Source organism: Lepidochelys olivacea (genome assembly GCF_965140295.1).
Source record: "Lepidochelys olivacea isolate rLepOli2 genome assembly, chromosome: 1".
In the NCBI taxonomy this organism is placed as follows: domain Eukaryota; kingdom Metazoa; phylum Chordata; order Testudines; family Cheloniidae; genus Lepidochelys; species Lepidochelys olivacea.
Genome location: NC_140411.1, coordinates 83,225,466 through 83,243,058, shown reverse-complemented (window position 1 = coordinate 83,243,058; position 17,593 = coordinate 83,225,466). Strand labels below are relative to the sequence as shown.

Below are 17,593 nucleotides of genomic sequence, written 5' to 3'. Positions count from 1 at the left end.
AGCAAACAACCATGTGTTGCCAGTGTCCCCAGTATCAATGCAAAATTAGTAGAGGAACTTGTTTTTTAATCAGTGCCAGATGACCATTAGAGAACTAAAATTTGGGATTGCCGTTTAATTTCATAGCCATAGGAATTCTATTAGCAGGCAGCAGTATTTGTTCACTTCCTGTGGTCCCATCAGAATTGCCAAAACAGCAATTAGTAAACAAGAAGAAAAGGGGGGCACATGCACCAGTATACTCTGACTGTTTGGACCATTCAAGATATGCAAAGCAGCCATACATTTCATTTAGTTAGTCAGCCAGTTTACTGCTCTTTCACATCACCAGAGCAGCATAAAGCGGCCAGACGTACCAGGGAATCTAGTCCCAAATAGCATTTGAAATTTTAAGGTGACCATTTCCTTACACAAGCAAGCAATAACACACATGGGGAAGATTTTACATAGCTTTTATTGCTTTTTGAGTATATAGAGGGCCAGATCCACCAGTGCTTTCTAGCTGTTTTGCACTGTTCCAACAAGGCAAAGCAGCATAAACTGAGCTCAGGTGATCGGTTAAACTGGGTTGCTGTTTTAAATTGCCAAAGCAGTGCGTACAAGCTGGAATATACTGGTGAATATGATCAAATGTATCCACTGTTTTTAAAGTTACTTCTGAAACGACTTCCTCTGGAAAATACTGCTTCTAGAATGAAATTCAGCACCTGTAACTCTGGTTTTATTAATGGCACTTACAGGAATTACATCAAATCATGCTTGCAATAGGGTATAATTGGTCAAATGTCTTGGGTCCTTTGTAATAGGGTCATATTTTCTTTTTCATTGTGCATTACAATGTATCTTTATTCTACTGTTTTACAGGAAAAGCAGAGCAGAAATAAACAAGGAATAGCCAAGAAGATAAGGCATAGCATTTTCATGGTGCTAATTAAAATGATAAGTTAAAAGTTAAGAGCAGAGCAGGAAAACAGATGTGCGTAAGATGTGAATATTGGCTAATGAAATACACATCTTTAGCAACTGTCCCATGCAAACAGGGGAACATAGCAGTACTTGTTTATATAATGTCACTTTGAGAGCACATTCCTGGGTGATTATGCTTTGCCTCTGCAGCCAAACTTAAATGAAGTGGCAGTTGCTCATTAATTGTATTTGATAAGAATGTTGCTGTTGTAAGAAGCTTGTTTTCTTTCGTGTTTCAATGTGTTCCCAAAGGAAATCATGACAGTGCGCTACTTGACAAAATTTCTTGAGACACTTGATAAGAACTAGAATTGTTCTGTATAGAGGTCCATCTTTCTCTAGCGGTGACTGACCCTGAGGATGCAAGGTTTCACTTTTGTTCTTTTTCTTGGCTAGTAAAGCTTAAGACTACACAGAGAGTAGCCACTGTCTAATGCTTTAGCATGTTCTGTTGCTGTTATTTCTTAGGAATTGTATTAATTGCATCATCATAGTGTTAACTTAATGGCATGAGACTTTTCCACAGACAAGTATGAGGGGGAAAGCAATAAACATCAGTGCTGAAGGTGGGAGTGGGTGGGATTACAATTTAAGGCCCTGATCTTACAAAGACCTAAGAACATGTTTAATTTTATGCTAGTAAAGTAGTTTCATTGATTGATTTTAATAAGACTGGGAAGGTATAAGGGATAGTATTCCTCTGGGGTCAGAGGCCTGCAGCTGGCTGGCTAATTAGCCCCACCCACTGCACCTGGGAAAATACCAGCAACTTAACTGGCTGATCCTCAGAAAAAGAGGAGCAGGGTGTGTGCACTATCTGCCAGAGGCTGGAGCAACTGCTGTGAAGAGCAGCTCCAAGAAACAGATGGACAGAAGGGAGACTGGGGAAAATCCTGTAATATCACAAAAAAGGCTCTGACGTATAAGCCTGGAACTTTTGGAGTGGTGAATTCGTGGGGTGAGGGACAGACTCGAGGGAAACGGACTTAACCTGTACAGACTTTATGGGGAGAGGCTGTGAAGCACTGGTCCTTGTTTACATTAAGAAGGCTTGAAATAAAATACACAGCAATTAATCTGACTGGAATCTACTCTCCCTGGATTCTATGAGAAGGGCCCAGACAGGATTTTCCCAGGGCGGGAACTGGCTCCACAGGCACAAGCCTGGGTCCAGCCAGAAGAGGGTGATGTAACTTAGGCCCCAATCCTTTACAAGGACTATTTGCGTACATAAAGTTAAGCACAGGCATAAATCTTCGCAGTTTCAGGGTCTGAGTCTATAACACCATAAGTGTCCCTTGATTAGACAAGCAGTCTGTCCTATAAGAAGAATTCCTAAACATTATGGGTCTGATCCTGGATGTTAAGCATTCATATGGCTTAGGCAGTGCTCATGATCAGGCCCATGAGGACAAAGATAGATGATGGATTCCAGTTTAAAACATAGTCTGGTAGTAATTCAGAGGCAATTTCACATCCCTTGAAGGGGTTTTGGCCACAGAAAGTGGACAACTACTGTGCAGCAAATTTCCTCTGGTACTGCTCTTCCTCATGTCTTCCAAAGTTTTCTTTTTTTAACAGAAAGTATAACTTGGAACAGGCACAACAGTGTCTCAGTTGCTACTTGAAGTTGATGTGTCCCTGACAGGAGGCTTGAAAATAAACCTGCCTGAAAAATAAGACATGTAGAGGAAATCTTTTATCCAATATCTGAATTTTCACTGTAGCTCAATAAATCACCATGTTATTTGCAAAGGATTTTTTTTTCAAAATGTGCACCTACAAGCATATTACCCATGCAATTACATGTTAATCATTACATAGTGCAAACTTCATGCACAACCCAATCTGTTTGCACAGCAGAGAACAGAAGTTGGTCCAGGGTGCTCTTTTTCTAAAAAGTTCAATATGTCTATTTTAAATAAAACCATGTAGGGTTCACCATTGCAGGGTGAAGGACTCCCTCTACCACTTCTCCTGGCCAACATGCGGAAGGGTTTGCAGCAAGAGCTTTGGTACCTTTGACAAGGAAGGGTTGGCAAAAGAGTTAAATTATCAGCCACATCTCTCTTCAGAGCTTACCACCATGATTGCACTTGTCTCACATGGCAACCCATATGGCACGTCATTATCCTCCCTTCCTGCAGATCTCATCTCTCTCCTTCTTGTTATTCCCCTTGCTACACGGGCCAGCTCACTTCATGAAGACAAAACATCCACATGATTTTTGTACAGTAAAGAATATTTTAAAACAGAGATAGTAAAGTTGCAACATGCTGCAAGGAAAAGCCACTTACCTCTGGCCCTGTCGGCATTCTGTAGTGGCTCTAAGGTCATCAGAATAATATATGGCATGACATGTCCTGGAGCAGGAACTGGCAATATGTGACTGGAGATTTAAAATGAAAAAAAAGTCACAATCAATTTTGATAGGTACCAAATATCTTTCCCCTTGTTATTTAGGATCTCCCTAACTTGTTAGTTATATTAAAAAAACTTCTAATCACCTTAAGTTAATTCTTTTGATAGACTTATTACAATTTCTTATCAAATACTTAAAATTCACTCCTATACTTCACAAGCTTCAAACCAAGTTATGTTTATTAAAAACAATGTTGTTATGAACTTGACAAGACAGTGGTGTTTAAAACCCACATGTTATTACAGAGTGATACTGTACTCTGGGGGTGTGCACTATTTGGCAGCTGGGTGCACTCTGCTTTGTCTACTGTGTTCTCTCTTGCCCTTAGACTATGAAAGCACATGCTGGGATCTTGCCTGCAGATTCCACTTTTGTTCATTTATAGGGTGCACTCCAAGATACACAACAGAATGCAGCTGGAGGCAACCGCCTGGAACAAACTGGAAGTAAAAACACTAATCCTTGGTGCATGTTGTGTCAGCTTAACTGCATCCAAGTAAAACAGTACTCTGAATGGGCAAATCCACTCATCTGCTATGTGGATGCACTAGTGGAGAAGAATATGTAAAGGACTGATTCCTGCCCTTGCTCCTGCCCATCCTAGGCAACAGAATGATAGATTGCAACTTAGGGTTTGTCTACACTGCAATTAGACACCCGCAGTGGGCCTGTGTCGGCTGACTTGGACTCACAGGGCTCGGGCTGCCAGGCTGTTTAACTGCAGTGTAGACTTACCGGTTCAGGCTGCATCTCACAGGATCCTAGACCCCAGGCTCCAGCCGGAGTCCAAAAGTCTACACTGCAGTTAAACAGCTCGCTAGCCCAAGTTCTGCAAGCCTGAGTCAGCTGGCACAGACCAGCCACGGATGTGTAACTGCAGTGTAAGACATCCCTTCGTGTTCCCAGATAGCTAGGCAAAGGAACCAGATGCTGGAAAGCCCTCTATGCTGGGAGTATTTTCCAGGTAGGCCACATGGATGCTTTGTGCCCACTTTGCACCAACATAGCTAGCATAAAGTGTCCCAGTACCCATGGCAATCATGAACTGGCCACTTAAATACCACATTGGGCCTGATTCACCACTGCTTTGCATCTTTGCTAGTCATTCATACCTGTGTAAAGTCACATCCACACGTGTGTGTGTGTTTAAATAGTCACCAAATCAGTATGTAATTGACCTTCTACAAGGCTGTGGAGAATCAGGCCCATTGCATCATCTATAGTTTCAAATGTAATAGTTTCAAGGGAGCTCCCACTCCGATTGCAAGACAACTGCAGATGGACTGAGACTAGCTAAGCAAGATAAAAGACATGGACTCACTTGTGCTACATGTAGAAACACATGTTCAGGATGATGAGAGGATAATGATTTCTGAGTGACATGCCAAGTCTGTGTACTTACAACAGGACTTTACTGTTTTGGGAGTGGGATTACAGCACAAACTTGTCAGTTGGATGCAGTCTCTGGGAAAAGGAGCAGCTAGAAGAGCACTTTGTATGCTGTTTAACAAAAAATGCTCTCTTTAGCTCCGACTTTAGAAGTGAGTGGATATTTGGTGAACTTTGTTGCTGCTTGCACTGTTAATACATCTTTACTCAGTAGGGTAATGAGCGATACGTGCACTAGGCTAAAACATGAAAATCTTAACACCGTTTTTCCTCAATCCTTATGCAGAACAATTCCATCAACTTTTCCTAGGATCTTTGTTTGAGTTTTGTGTAAAAACTGAGTAAAGGCCTCATGATTTGTACTATTCTTAATAAAAATGGACTAAGAAAGAATACGCTGTATCTGTGTCCTTATTTGTCTCCTGTCAGTGAAATAGCCCATGCCAGAAATCCAAATCCTTCTTGACCGCTTGGAAACCAGGACAATATCTACATAGAAAGAAAACAATAATCTAGCCTCTTAAAGGGAATAACCCTTGAAACAAAGAAATCAAACTGAAATACAATAAGTATAAAAATATATCTGTTACACCATTGCTTGCCTAACACAATACAACTGGCTCAAGCTGAGTTATGTAATCTAAAATAGTTTTGCTTTATTTCCTATCCTAGTTTTTCTCCTGAAACTCAAAATTTCACCTCTCACTGTCAGGTATAGCTGCTGTCTCAGTTTCCCTCTTCTTGCGAGGGTAGCTTAGGCTTCTGCCTAAATCAAAGTTACTCCTTCCCCTTCCCAGGTAAATAAAGTTTCAAAACAGAGTTCAACAAAAATATAAAGCCTTCCTCTCAGAGAAGGGCTCACTCTTTTGGTCCAGGACCAACAAGAAGTTTTTATTGCTGGGCTTCTTTCATGGTCCTTTGGAGGAGATGTATGAGCAGCTCCTGTTCTCTCCAGGTTTTCTCCCAAGTCTCTGTCTTTCTTGCCCAAAACACCATTCTTGTGGTACTTTCTTCAGCCCTTTGGCTGTTCTTCTAGGCCTCTTCCTAAGCTCTTCCAAACCCCTTCCTGTGGAGGAGAAGAGAGATTCAACAACACATCAGATTTCTCACTGTTCTGAGGCAAGGCTACCTTTTATATCCCCTTGGCAACCTTCCCATAATTCCTTGCTGTAACTACAGTGCCCAGGGTCCCTCTGGACTACAGCCACTAGAATCCCTCTAATCTGGGAACAGTCCAGTAACAGGAATGTGCTGCTGGATCTGGGGCGGGCCTTAAAGCACCACACACTCTGATAGAGTCCCAAATCAGAATTTATTTGACCAAATGACAACTGTTGCAACACAGACACATTGCTAGAAATTGGTTTATTGTTAGTTGGTTAGATATTTAAAATTTCATGTTACAATGACCTGCAATAGACTTGCCAGTCACATTAAACACTCTAACCTCAAACATGGGAGTCAACCCTGCTGAATATTTAGAGAAGTGTTTTCACAGCAAGTACTTGGCAAATCTCAAAAAGTTCAGACAAACTACCAGAAGTTTGAATGATTATCCAAGGCTGAACTTGTCCAAAGCTCTTTGTGCTTGACAACTTTGTCACATTAGTCTCTCTCAAGAACTTCCTGGGTTTGGCCAGTGCAAAAATATTGTAAGAATAGCAATTTCTAGTCCCAGCTGAAAGCAATGGCCTGTAACCAATTTTTAAAACAAATAAGCAGATTTGTTTGCTTAACCTTAGAAAAGGTTTGAACTCACTTCCATGTGAGTTTTAAGTCAAGATTCTGGTTGGTTCTCATATGATCCCATCGCTTAGTTATATAATAAAGAAGTCTATAAGGAGGTGAATCTAAAAAGCAGCTGGGAACCAAGAATACAGGTGCTTCATGCAAGGGTATGCGTTCAAAAGAATTTATACTATTGTTACATTGAACTTACATCTTTCTGCATATCATAGATAAACATATCAAGAAAAAAAGAGGTAGAAGGGGGATGAAGAGAAAGGAATGAGAAGGGAAAAGACAAAGACACACAAGAAGGGCAGAACAGAGAGGTCTGAGCACTAGGATTCAGTAGTTTGAGCTGTAATCTCCACTCTAATTTATTAACATCTCTGCCTCAGTATCCATCCTTAAAAAGAGGAAGAGATGATCATACCAACTTTCACCACCGCGGCAATGTTAGAGTTAAGTAGCAATTTGTAAAATGGAAAGTAATATTGAGCACTTCATATCTTTGAAAGACTATGCAAATATTGACTAGTTTGTCTAAACTAATTTCAAAGTACTAAGTAGTATGATGATTATTTTAGTAGACCAGAAGCTGCCAATAAAAATGTTTCCCCCCATGTGTAGAACATGTCATTTGTATAAAACAGAAACTGCCTGCTATGCTCTTTATGAAAACAACAGCAGTGCTTCAGACAATGCAGCTGAGGGTGGGACTATTAACAGTTATAAATACAACGTTAACAACGTCACTGTATTTCCCTTGACTTCCACACTAGAATCTCTGGGGAAATAAAGGCCCTGTTACTTACTAACTTGAATTCCTGTCATTGTACTTTGGGCATCAATTGCTCTAGACTAAAACCTACTACATATGCCCGAGGTTATCATCTTTGGGGGCATTCACAAGCACTGATGTATAGCTGAAATAAGTGGATTTTTTCCCCAAGAGTTTTGTCATAGATCAGAGTGAACAGCACACTGAGTGGTGGCAGAATGGGAGAGAATTCCCACAGGAATTTGTATTAAATATAACAATTTCACTGCCCTTGGATAATTGTAATTGTTTTCTTAAGTTTCTCAACTAATCCAAAGTGACGACATGTCAAGCTTTACAATAGTTCCAGCGCTATCATTTCCTTCCCTCTTCCCCACTCACCTATTTTTTTGTAAAAAAAAAAAAAGCTGATGAGAGCAAAACCAACAAACATATACACTAAACTTCCAGTCTAGCTAAGACCAGTGGGTGTTTAAGTCTTAGCATTTGCTAAAAAGTGTCTCTTTATAGACACAGATATATTATTGGGATCATTCTGATATTTTTCCTTCTAGCTTGCCCCTTATTCTGCAAATACCAATTTTTGTTAAGAGAAGGCGACATAGATTTTTTTTGGTCAGGTGGATTTTTGTTGCCCATGAAAGTCTATGATTGAAAGCGCTACCAACACTTAGACACTCTGTGAGTAAACAAGGGATGGGCAAATCAGTTCAGACAAAATAACGTCACAACACAGCCAAACAATCTTTATGAATCCTTTCTGGAATTCCAAAGTTGTCTCAAGCAGGGACTGTTTCTTCCTCATGATTGTCATTCAAAACATTCTAGCAAACATGCACAAACAAGCTGTGATGCTGGCAGACCAGGTGCCAGCTTATGCCAAGGGCCCTAGGCCTCACTAAACACTTACAACCGCACAACTGGAAACCAGTCTTGCTTACCTGCATGGTAGTATTATCAGAATAGATATTAGAGTTATAACAATGTGTTTAGACTTTATGGAATGCTTGTAAGGTGTACATGTATTAGTCCTCCTTATAATATAGGTAATTTTCACTTCATGCATCTGAAGAAGTGGGGTTTTTACCCAGGAAAGCTTATGCTCAAATAAATCTGTTAGTCTTTAAGGTGCCACCGGACCCCTTGTTGTTTTTGTGGATACAGACTAACACGGCTACCCCCTGATACTTGACTTATAATATCTGTATCCCATGATATAAGGTAATGTTCAAATGTTTGCTCCATAGGTATAAAAATGTTTAAGGCTAAATTCCCCCCAGTCAGGGGAGAAACATTACCAAGCATGAAATATTAGTTTACCCCATGAGGTGTTATCTCCTGCTCATCAGGAAGAACTATTGAATCCAAATGCGCCAAGCAAAGACTTTGTCGCTAGCTCCCCTACCCACCGAGGAAGAGGTTACATGCAGGAGTTCTCGTCCCATCAGCTGTGATTTTGGGATGAGGGGGATAAAAATCCCTGACAAGGAGAACTGTATCTTTTATGCTGTCAGGCCTCTGAGGGGCAAAGATACCTAAACATAAGCAGGAGAACCCCATCCAGGTCAGCCCTAAACATATAGAGCTGCTTATTATAGAAGCACCAGGGAGTGGGGAAAAGGCTGCCTAATTTATAGAGACTGACTGTGTAGAAGAGTTCCTGTCCACCTTTGAGAGGCTCTGTGGGATCCACAAGGTCCCAGAGGATAAGTGGGCTGCCCATCATCTTGACCAGATTAACTAAGAAGGCAAGACAAGTTTTAAATGATATGGAAGAGGGTGATGCCATGGTATATAAGAAATTTAAAGAAAGTGTACTGAAAAGGTTTAAGATCACCCCTTAGTCCTATCAATTGAAGTTTAGAAATCTTAAAATGTTTGACAGTATCACTCATCTTGAATATGTGCCTAAAATGTGTAATTTTATGAGAAGATGGATAATGGGGTAGGGGCTGAAGATGATTATGAAAAACTATTTGATCTGATGGCCCAAGGAGAAATTGTCATGGGTAGTTACAGATGAGGTGACTGTAAGGCAGCCATCTGTGACAAAAAAACCTTCCAAAGTTTTTGAGGCAAAAATTGCTGATGAATATGTTGAGTCAAGGGCTTGTGGTGGGCGTAAATCCCAGGGAAAGAGAAATGCCTCTGGCCCACAGGGTAAGTGGGAGGAGGGGTCTGGCAATAAACCTACCCCCAACTTTAATAAAAACACCCAAGGAAGCCCAGGTTTTAAAATCCAATTCCCAAGTTAAGGCAGGTAGTCTGCCATCACTGTGAGCCTCCCAGCTATATAAAACCAAATTGTCCAAAACTTAAGGTCACATCCTAATCCACACACACAACCCTCAATGGGAATGCTGCTACCCTGGACCCTGAGATAGCAGAAGGGGATGTGAAGGACCCAGTAAGCTATTATAGGACTGAGTCTTAGGAAAGAAGTGAAGAATTTATTAAGGATGCTAAGATAAGTGGCATAGATTGTAAGGGCTAGAGGGACACAGCATCCCAAGTCACTTTGGTCAAGGAAAGTTTGGTAAGGGAGGAAGACAAACTGCTTGGTAAGAGTTTAAATATATTACCTTTGGTTGAATTCTCTGTAACTGTACCTCTGGCTAAGGTCCACCTCCAACTGTAGGATTTTAAGGGAGATGCCATTGTGGGCATCTGAAACCTGCTCCCTGTTGATATTTTAATAGGTAATAATACTTTAACCATGTCTAAGCAGGTTAATGGCATTACCCACAGCCAGAAAGAGTATGGCTCTAACTCACCTGCTTTGTTTGTGGAGAGCAGGGAGGGCTGCAGGATGGGGAGAATGACTGCAGTCCTTTCTAAGCTGAGAGTAGCAGTTTCTGCTTAGATGAGGAATATGAATATTTCACTGATTTGCGAGAGCCTGCTTTCAACTTAAGTGGGACTCAGAAGGAGTTTATTGAGGGTCAACAGGCTGATCAAGAGAGGGTTGCAGCCTATAGATATGTAGAAACCCTCACTGGACCTTCCAGGAATGGAAAGAAATATATACTTGTGGTGGATTCTGCTAGCAGGTACCCTGAAGCCAAAGCTCTCTCTCATATAGAAGCTGAGACTGTGGCTACTGCCCTATTCACCACTTTTAGCAGAGTAGGTTTTTCCCAGGGAAATCTTGTTGGACCGTGGTGCAAATTTCATGCCTGTAGTTTTCAAAAAGTTATGGGAGTTGTGTGGAGTGAGACATGTAAAGGCTGCCCCTATCATCCAGAAACTAATGATGTGGTGGGAAGATTAAATGGTACATTGAAAGCTATGCTGAAGATATATGTTACCAGGTGAGAGAATGACTGGGATGTGTTGCTCCCTTATTTGTTATTCACAAATAGCAGGGTTCCCCAAGAATCTACTGGCTTCGCTCCCCCTTTGATCTTCTTTATGGGAGACATGTGAGGGGACCCCTACATTTGACTGGAGGCTCGTGGGAGGGTAATACAGAGGAGACAAGACAGCATCTAGGCAAGTATGAAACTCATTTAAAAGAAAATTTAAAGGCTTTGATGGATTTAGTACTGCAAAACAATGAAAGGAGTGAGGTGACCCAAAAGATTTGGTATGACAGGTATGCTGAAGAAAGATCTTTTGACATAGGTGATTTGATGTTAGAGTTTATTCCAGTGCGAAAGAACAAAATGCAAGATTGGTGGGAAGGACCTTTAGAGATGATAGAAAGAGCGAATGAGGTCACATATGATGTAAGGAAGCTCCATGGTTGGGGAGCTCTGCAAACGGCACATGTCAACCGATTGAAAGCTTACCATGAAAGAGAGATGGGAGTGAATATGATTTGTTGTGCTGATGAGGGAACTTGTACTGTCCCCTTAACTGATTTGGTCAGTGAGAGTAAGGAAGAAATTTCTCTGGAGAGCATTGAGACGTGAGAGGGTTTAAACCCCACTCAAAAGCAGATGTTAGCCCTTTTGCAGAATCACGGGCAGGTTTTCCAACCAACCCAATTTAACTGACAAGACTGTACATTCCATTGAAACTACAGAGCCCCTCCCTACTCCTAGCAAAGCATATCATACTATAGGAGAAATGCAGAAACAAATTCACAAGGAAGTAGAAAGCATGCTGGATATGGGGGTGATTACTAAACCAAAAAGCCCCCGGGCATCTCCTATTATGATGGTATCTAAAAGGGATAAAACCATGAGGTTTTGTGTAGACTTTAGGAAGTTAAATGCTATCAATCAACCTGACTCATACGCCACACCCTAAATCGATGACTTGCTGAATATATTAGGGGGTGCAAAATTCATAAGCACCCTGGATTTGACTCAAGTGTGTTGGCAAATTCTCTTATATACTGATGTCCAGGAAAAATCAGCATTTGTAGTGGAATCTGGCCCATACAAGGTTAAGAATATGCCTTTTCAGATTAATTAATTCAGGGGCTACTTTTCAGAGGCCTGTCAATGAAGTGTTGCAGGGATTACATACCTTTGCCAGGGCTTATGTAGATGACTTGGCTACCTTTCTGACTCCTGGCAAGACCACTTAAACCACATGGGAATTGTGTTACAGAGGCTTAGAGAAGCCAACCTCACTGTCAGGTGCCCATGTGCAAGATGGGGGCTGCAGAGGCATCTTATCTAGGACATAGCATGGGCAGTGGATTTGCTCACCCTCACCCTTTAAAAGTAGAAGCTACTCAGGGTTGGGTTGCCCCACAAACCAAGAAGCAGGTCTGGCCAATTATTGGTCTGGCCAATTAATACCAAAGGTTTAGTGATATTGTGGCATTCCAATCTATCTTGCCACCAGACAAGCTGGACTATTTCATAGATGGACACTTTACACCAAAAATCACAAGAATATTCAGGTTACTCCCAGTCCCAAAGGAGTCAGGCAAAAGACCAGTCACTTACCCCGGGTCAATTGTACTCAGATCTCAAACCAAAGACAATCCTGCAATAAATTACCGAAGGTTTTATTAACTAAGCAAAGAAATTTATTTACAAGGTTAAAACAGGAAACATACATACACAAATGAGTTACAGTCTTAGATTAAAAAAAGGTAATATAAGCTGCTATAATAAGCAGCTCTATATTCCCTTTTGGACGGACCCATACAAAGGAGCAATTATTCTTGGCCCTGGGACCCCCTATCCTGTGCCCCTCACCCTATGTCTAAAAAGAGGACAGGCTTCTCTACCGTCACTCCTCAGGCCCCGCCAGACCACAGCAGCCCTCAGCCTCCTCTGGCTCATAGTCAAGAGGAAGTGGAAAGCACATATGGGTACCTGCCAACAGTTACCCCACATGGCTTACTCTCTGGGCGCATGTGTAGGAGCCAGTGGGCATATGGAGTACACATCTGGTGGAGGAGGAATGTTCGACTGTAGAAGGGAAATAAATACTGGGTAGGAGTAGCAACAAGCACAAGGCAATCAAAGGACTCCCTCCTATGGAAGCCTATTCCAGAACTCAACTACCCTAATAGATAGAAAAATTTTCCTAATATCCAACCAGCAGATTAAGCTGATTACTTCTTGGCCCATTTTCAATGGACTTGGAGAACAATTGATCACCATCCTCTTTATAAAAGCCCTTAACATATTTGAAAACTGTTATTGGGTCCCCCCTCAGTCTTTTTTTCCTCAAGACTAAACATATCCAGGTTTTTTTTAAAAAAAATCTTTCCTCACAGGTCAGGCTTTTAAAACCTTTTATCACTTGTGTTGTTGTCCATACTGTCTCCAATTTGTCCACATCTATCCTAAATTGGAGAGTCCAGAGGAAAGCAACAAAAAAATGGCCCTGCTGCACCATCTTTTTTCTGGACCCTGTAAACTTAGCTGGGACCCCATATTTTCTTGCCCAACCAGATCCAGGAAATGGAAATTTCACCACAGAACGTGTTCATATACCAGATTTGTAATTTAAATTGTAGCCAAGAGAGGTACAGATGCTACCCCAAACCAAATCCTGGAAATTCGTTCATCAGTAGGAGAGCAATTAGTTCTCACTTGTGTTTACGCATCTCAATCCTGTCCTACACACACCCCTGCTATTTCACACTGCACTTCTAAACCAAGAATGCCCCTTAAGCTAAGTTCATCCAAACTGTAATGTGGATTTGTTATCTTGACAAATGTCCAGTACACTCTAAATCGGTGCCAACAAGGAATTTCATTTGGGACTTAATCCAGGTCACAGCTTAGCTTTCCAGAATTTATCAGATGTACCCATTTCACTAGCTAGCCCTCAAACATTTATCCAGAAACCTTCTACCACAACTGCCTAACCCATATTTAGGCACCAGAATAAAAGCGAGCTGAGTTTTACAGGTGTTGAGCCCTCACAGCTCCTTCTACAATCAAAGGGAATTGCGAACACTAACTCTGAAAAATCAGAACACTTATTTAAGAAACAATGGCCTTGATTCGCCGATCTCTCTTGTGGGTGAGAAGGTAGGAAGCTGGTTGCAGCTAAATAATTCAGGGCCACCTAGCCCCTATATAACTTAGGGCAGGTCTATCCTTGCCATTTAAAGCAGAAAGAAGTCCCCTTCTTGAGCAAAAACCATGGGAGCGTCTACAATCGCCAATGACTTTTCCAGTGAAACAAAAAGAAAACCACCTCCATGAGAGACATACAGCTCTTACCAGTGATGCTTTTGCGGTGATGCACAAGTGAAGACACGTTCTTCCTGTTTACCCAGCTTTTAGCCTCTGGAGGATATCCCGCAGTGCCTAAGTGACCACTCTATCCAGCAGCTTTGCTGCTCTGTTGCCAGGTAAACAGACATCCATCCCTCCCCCTGTAAAGCCCCGGGAACTTTGAAACTCCCCTTCCTGTTTTCTTGACAAGTGCTCACTTATTTGGCCAGGTGACAATGCCTGCTCCATGGAGCAAACAATCCCCTGCTTGGAGCAATGCTGAGCTACTGGAGCTGATCAGTGTTTGGGGAGAGGAGGCTGTGCAGGGACCCAGGATGCCCCGCGATCACGCCTCCTCCACTTCCCACAAGACCCATTGTAAAACTGGAGAGAGCTGCACTGTGGGATAGCTGCCCTAGAGCACTGCTCTCATCCGCGATGGAAGTGCTGCTAATGTAAAGAGTCTCTGATGCCTGAGGAGTTAAGTGAGTACACAAACCAGCGCTCTACTTTCACCAGTTCCCTATCACCGGTGAAACTTACAGCGAAAAACCTGTGCAAGTGTAGACATCGCCATTACTTGACATAGCCATTCCTGGGTAACTGCAGTGAAGCCAATGGGGTTAAGCGAAGTAAGGATTTGGCCCACCACATCTAATTATCTAATTTGTGGCCGAGAGAACAACTCAACCACAGGCGTAAGTTGAAGCCAATGGGAATTGCATATACGTACACAAGGGTTGAATTTTGGCCAGTATTACAATTAGCCTGGATAAGAGAAAAAGCAAATACAAATGAAACTGAAAAAAGTTCCAACACTGACACTGAAATGAAGATCAATGAGAAGTTCATGAACCAGATCTGAAACTTCATTCAACACTGGCAACGGCACTGTTTATATTTCCAATTCACTATGTCAGCAAGTTTGAGTCAAAACTTGCATTCTTTGATCACAGGGCCAGCAGAGACTATAGATAATTCCTCAGGGAGTAAAGTCTGCTCCCTGTGCTGGGATTACTCTCCCTGGCATACCAGAGTCACAACAGTGAACAAACCTGTACAGACTATTAAATACCTGCCTTAAAAAAGGAAAAAGAAAGAAAGAAGTTACTGAACAGCTGCTCTCAAGAGGGAGATCAATGCAAATGAAGATGGATTTTGTGGTTGAAGGGAGCTCAGCACCTTTCCTCTATGAATCTGTCCTGCATAAAATAATAAACTTCACCTCATTCAGAATGAGCTAGATTTCTCTCAGCAGCCTGATTGGCCCAAATTTTTCACTTTTGTACACTGGTGTAACCCCAGTGCTTTCAAAGGGATTTCACCAGTGCATCTGAGGGCAGAATTTGGCCAATTGCCCCCAAAACTGATGTAAATTGTCACGTCTTATATCATTAACTATGGGCCAAACTGTGACTAGCCACTCTAAGGCAGCTGTACAAGGGAATAGGAAGTAGTAAGGATTCCCCTTCCTGCCACACACAGCCACGTTAGACCCACAGTTTAGCGCCATGTGTGGGATGCAGTGCTCCAAATGCTCCCTCTAGGGAGCACTGGGGTGGGGGGGTGGTCAAAAGTAGGCTACACAATGGCTCCATCCCACTCCCGACAAGCTGACCAGCAGAACTAGTTGGCCATGCAGTGGAAGACCAAGCTACATACTGAAAACATACTGGTTGCAAAATACACTCTTCCAGTGCAACAAGGGACCAGGCGACACTAGGTATAGCAGGGTAGCTCTGAATGACACTGCCTCCTGTTGATCCACCCAGGATAGCATGCCTACGCACTGCCCCATACTCAGGGCTGAGCCTATAGGTTCAATCTAGCCTTACTCACATGAATTTAAAAGTTCTTAGGTCAAATCCTGCCCTCAATGCCATTTGTGCATTCCCAGTGAAGGCAGTTTAATAAAGGTCGTCAAATTCATTCCACCTCCCTTCCGTGCCAGAGCCAGAACTTGTCTGGATTTAGTGATGGTGGTAGGGTAGCACAGGTGAAACTGTGGGTGGAACTTTCCCCCATGCTTATAATTATAAATACCTCATACATTTGTTACTCGACACAAGCCTATCCACCAAACGTTGGGCCCAAATGTTTCCAGCCTTTGGAAAAGTCCAAATCTGGATCCAAATTTGTGTCTTAAGCCCATCTCTAATTATATATTATCCCATAATTGTACCAAATAGCTAAAATTATATTTTGGCTTTTTGATGTATTATAAAGAAACACGGCTATTAAAACACAAGGGCAAGTGCTACACATATGAAAACAAAAGAAGGGAAAAACTTCCCCAAAGTCCCATTCAAGTCAATCAAGCTTCCTTTGGGTCAAAGTGCATTTTTAAATTTGTAACTGCTTTGCAAACAAACAAAAATATCAGATGTTCGACTTAGTTTCAATATTTTTACATTTCTCAATCTTTGCGGGCGGAGAGTTATTTTTTTGTGGGTGTTCAAAATGCAACTGATGTCTTCAGCATTACTTAAACAACCACAGTCTAGCAAAAGATAACATTACAATTTTTTTTAAGTATTAATGTCTGGCAAAACATCAAAGTTTGTTTCCTTAATCTAGAGAATCCTTTACTTATGAGTTATTTATTATATCTGGCTTTTCTCCAGAAGTTATGTATCCTACACTGATTTATTTCTTTTAGCGTCACTGTTTTTAACTGTAAGAGAATGGAACTTGGCAAAGCCATTTCATGATTAAGGACCCTATTCCATTCGTCAGGAAGTCAATGTGATGTTCCCATTGACTTCCGGGGGAGCAGAATTGGGCTCTAAATAACCTGAAATCAAAGCCAAGAAAGAGTCGGTTGTTACCACACACACACACACACACACAACGGAGATCAGAGAAGTGTTTCCTCTTGGTCATGAACTGGGAATATTAACCCATTTGAATAAAAATATCTGTTATATTCTGCATCTGATTCAGGAGATGGAACCAGAATTTGGATGTTGAAGGCAGACAAGCAGCCATGGTCTGGAGTCAGTGATCTGAATTCACTGGTGGCTTGAACAGTGGTGCAAGATACACACGGGGTGTTGATTAGATGGCAGATGTAGGTGGATGAAAGTGATAAAATAGTGTAACTTGGATGTATCTGGCATCCCATGGGTATGCAAGATTAGTGCAATTTACATGCCAAGGGGACAGAAGAAGCTGGGGAGTATCAGGAAAAGCAGCTAGCAAGTGTAAAAAAAAAGCTGCTCCCTCTTTAAACTTATGCATGCACTGTCCCAAACACTTTTAAGGGTAAATTCAGTCACAGAGAGTCCCCTTCATGTGTGCAGGGGCTGCCGAGGCAGCCCCTCCCCAGCACCGCACAGATGTCCTCCAGCAGGTGTTCCACGACCAAGGAGCTCCGCAGAGTTCTGGCAGCAGAGCCAGAAACGAGGGACTGTAGCCTGAGAATGGACACCTCTCCTACTCAGAGCTATACTAATGTGTGCTGGGTCCCACTAGGTACATGGACACCCAATCATTGGCAGCATGGGTACTATAGGAGCTCCTATAGACTCAGGCTGCCAGAGGGAGAAGGGTCATTGGAACAGCAGCGAGACAACCACCCATTTGGAACCCTTGTGAATCTGAGAAGGTCCCCAAGATCTAGAGCGTGCAGGCACCTTGTTTCTTCCCCACTCCACAGTCCCTGAATCTCTC

At 42.1% G+C, this 17,593-nt stretch overlaps 1 long non-coding RNA gene across 6 annotated transcripts in view; it reads right to left on the bottom strand.

Moving 5' to 3' along the window:
- Nucleotides 1-443: 443 nt before the first annotated feature.
- Nucleotides 444-17,593, bottom strand: part of LOC311515021 — a 31,001-nt gene continuing 13,851 nt past the window's right edge. For 3 of the 6 annotated variants that reach the window (XR_014710026.1, XR_014710027.1, XR_014710029.1), the window contains 4 exons: nucleotides 5,640-5,843; nucleotides 3,264-3,355; nucleotides 3,049-3,163; nucleotides 444-2,635 (listed from right to left, as the gene is read on the bottom strand). This is a non-coding gene — a long non-coding RNA (uncharacterized lncRNA). Of the gene's footprint in view, nucleotides 2,636-3,048; nucleotides 3,164-3,263; nucleotides 3,356-5,476; nucleotides 5,844-12,187; nucleotides 12,228-17,593 lie in introns of all 6 variants that reach the window. The other 3 variants (XR_014710024.1, XR_014710028.1, XR_014710025.1) reach the window with 2 other exon arrangements.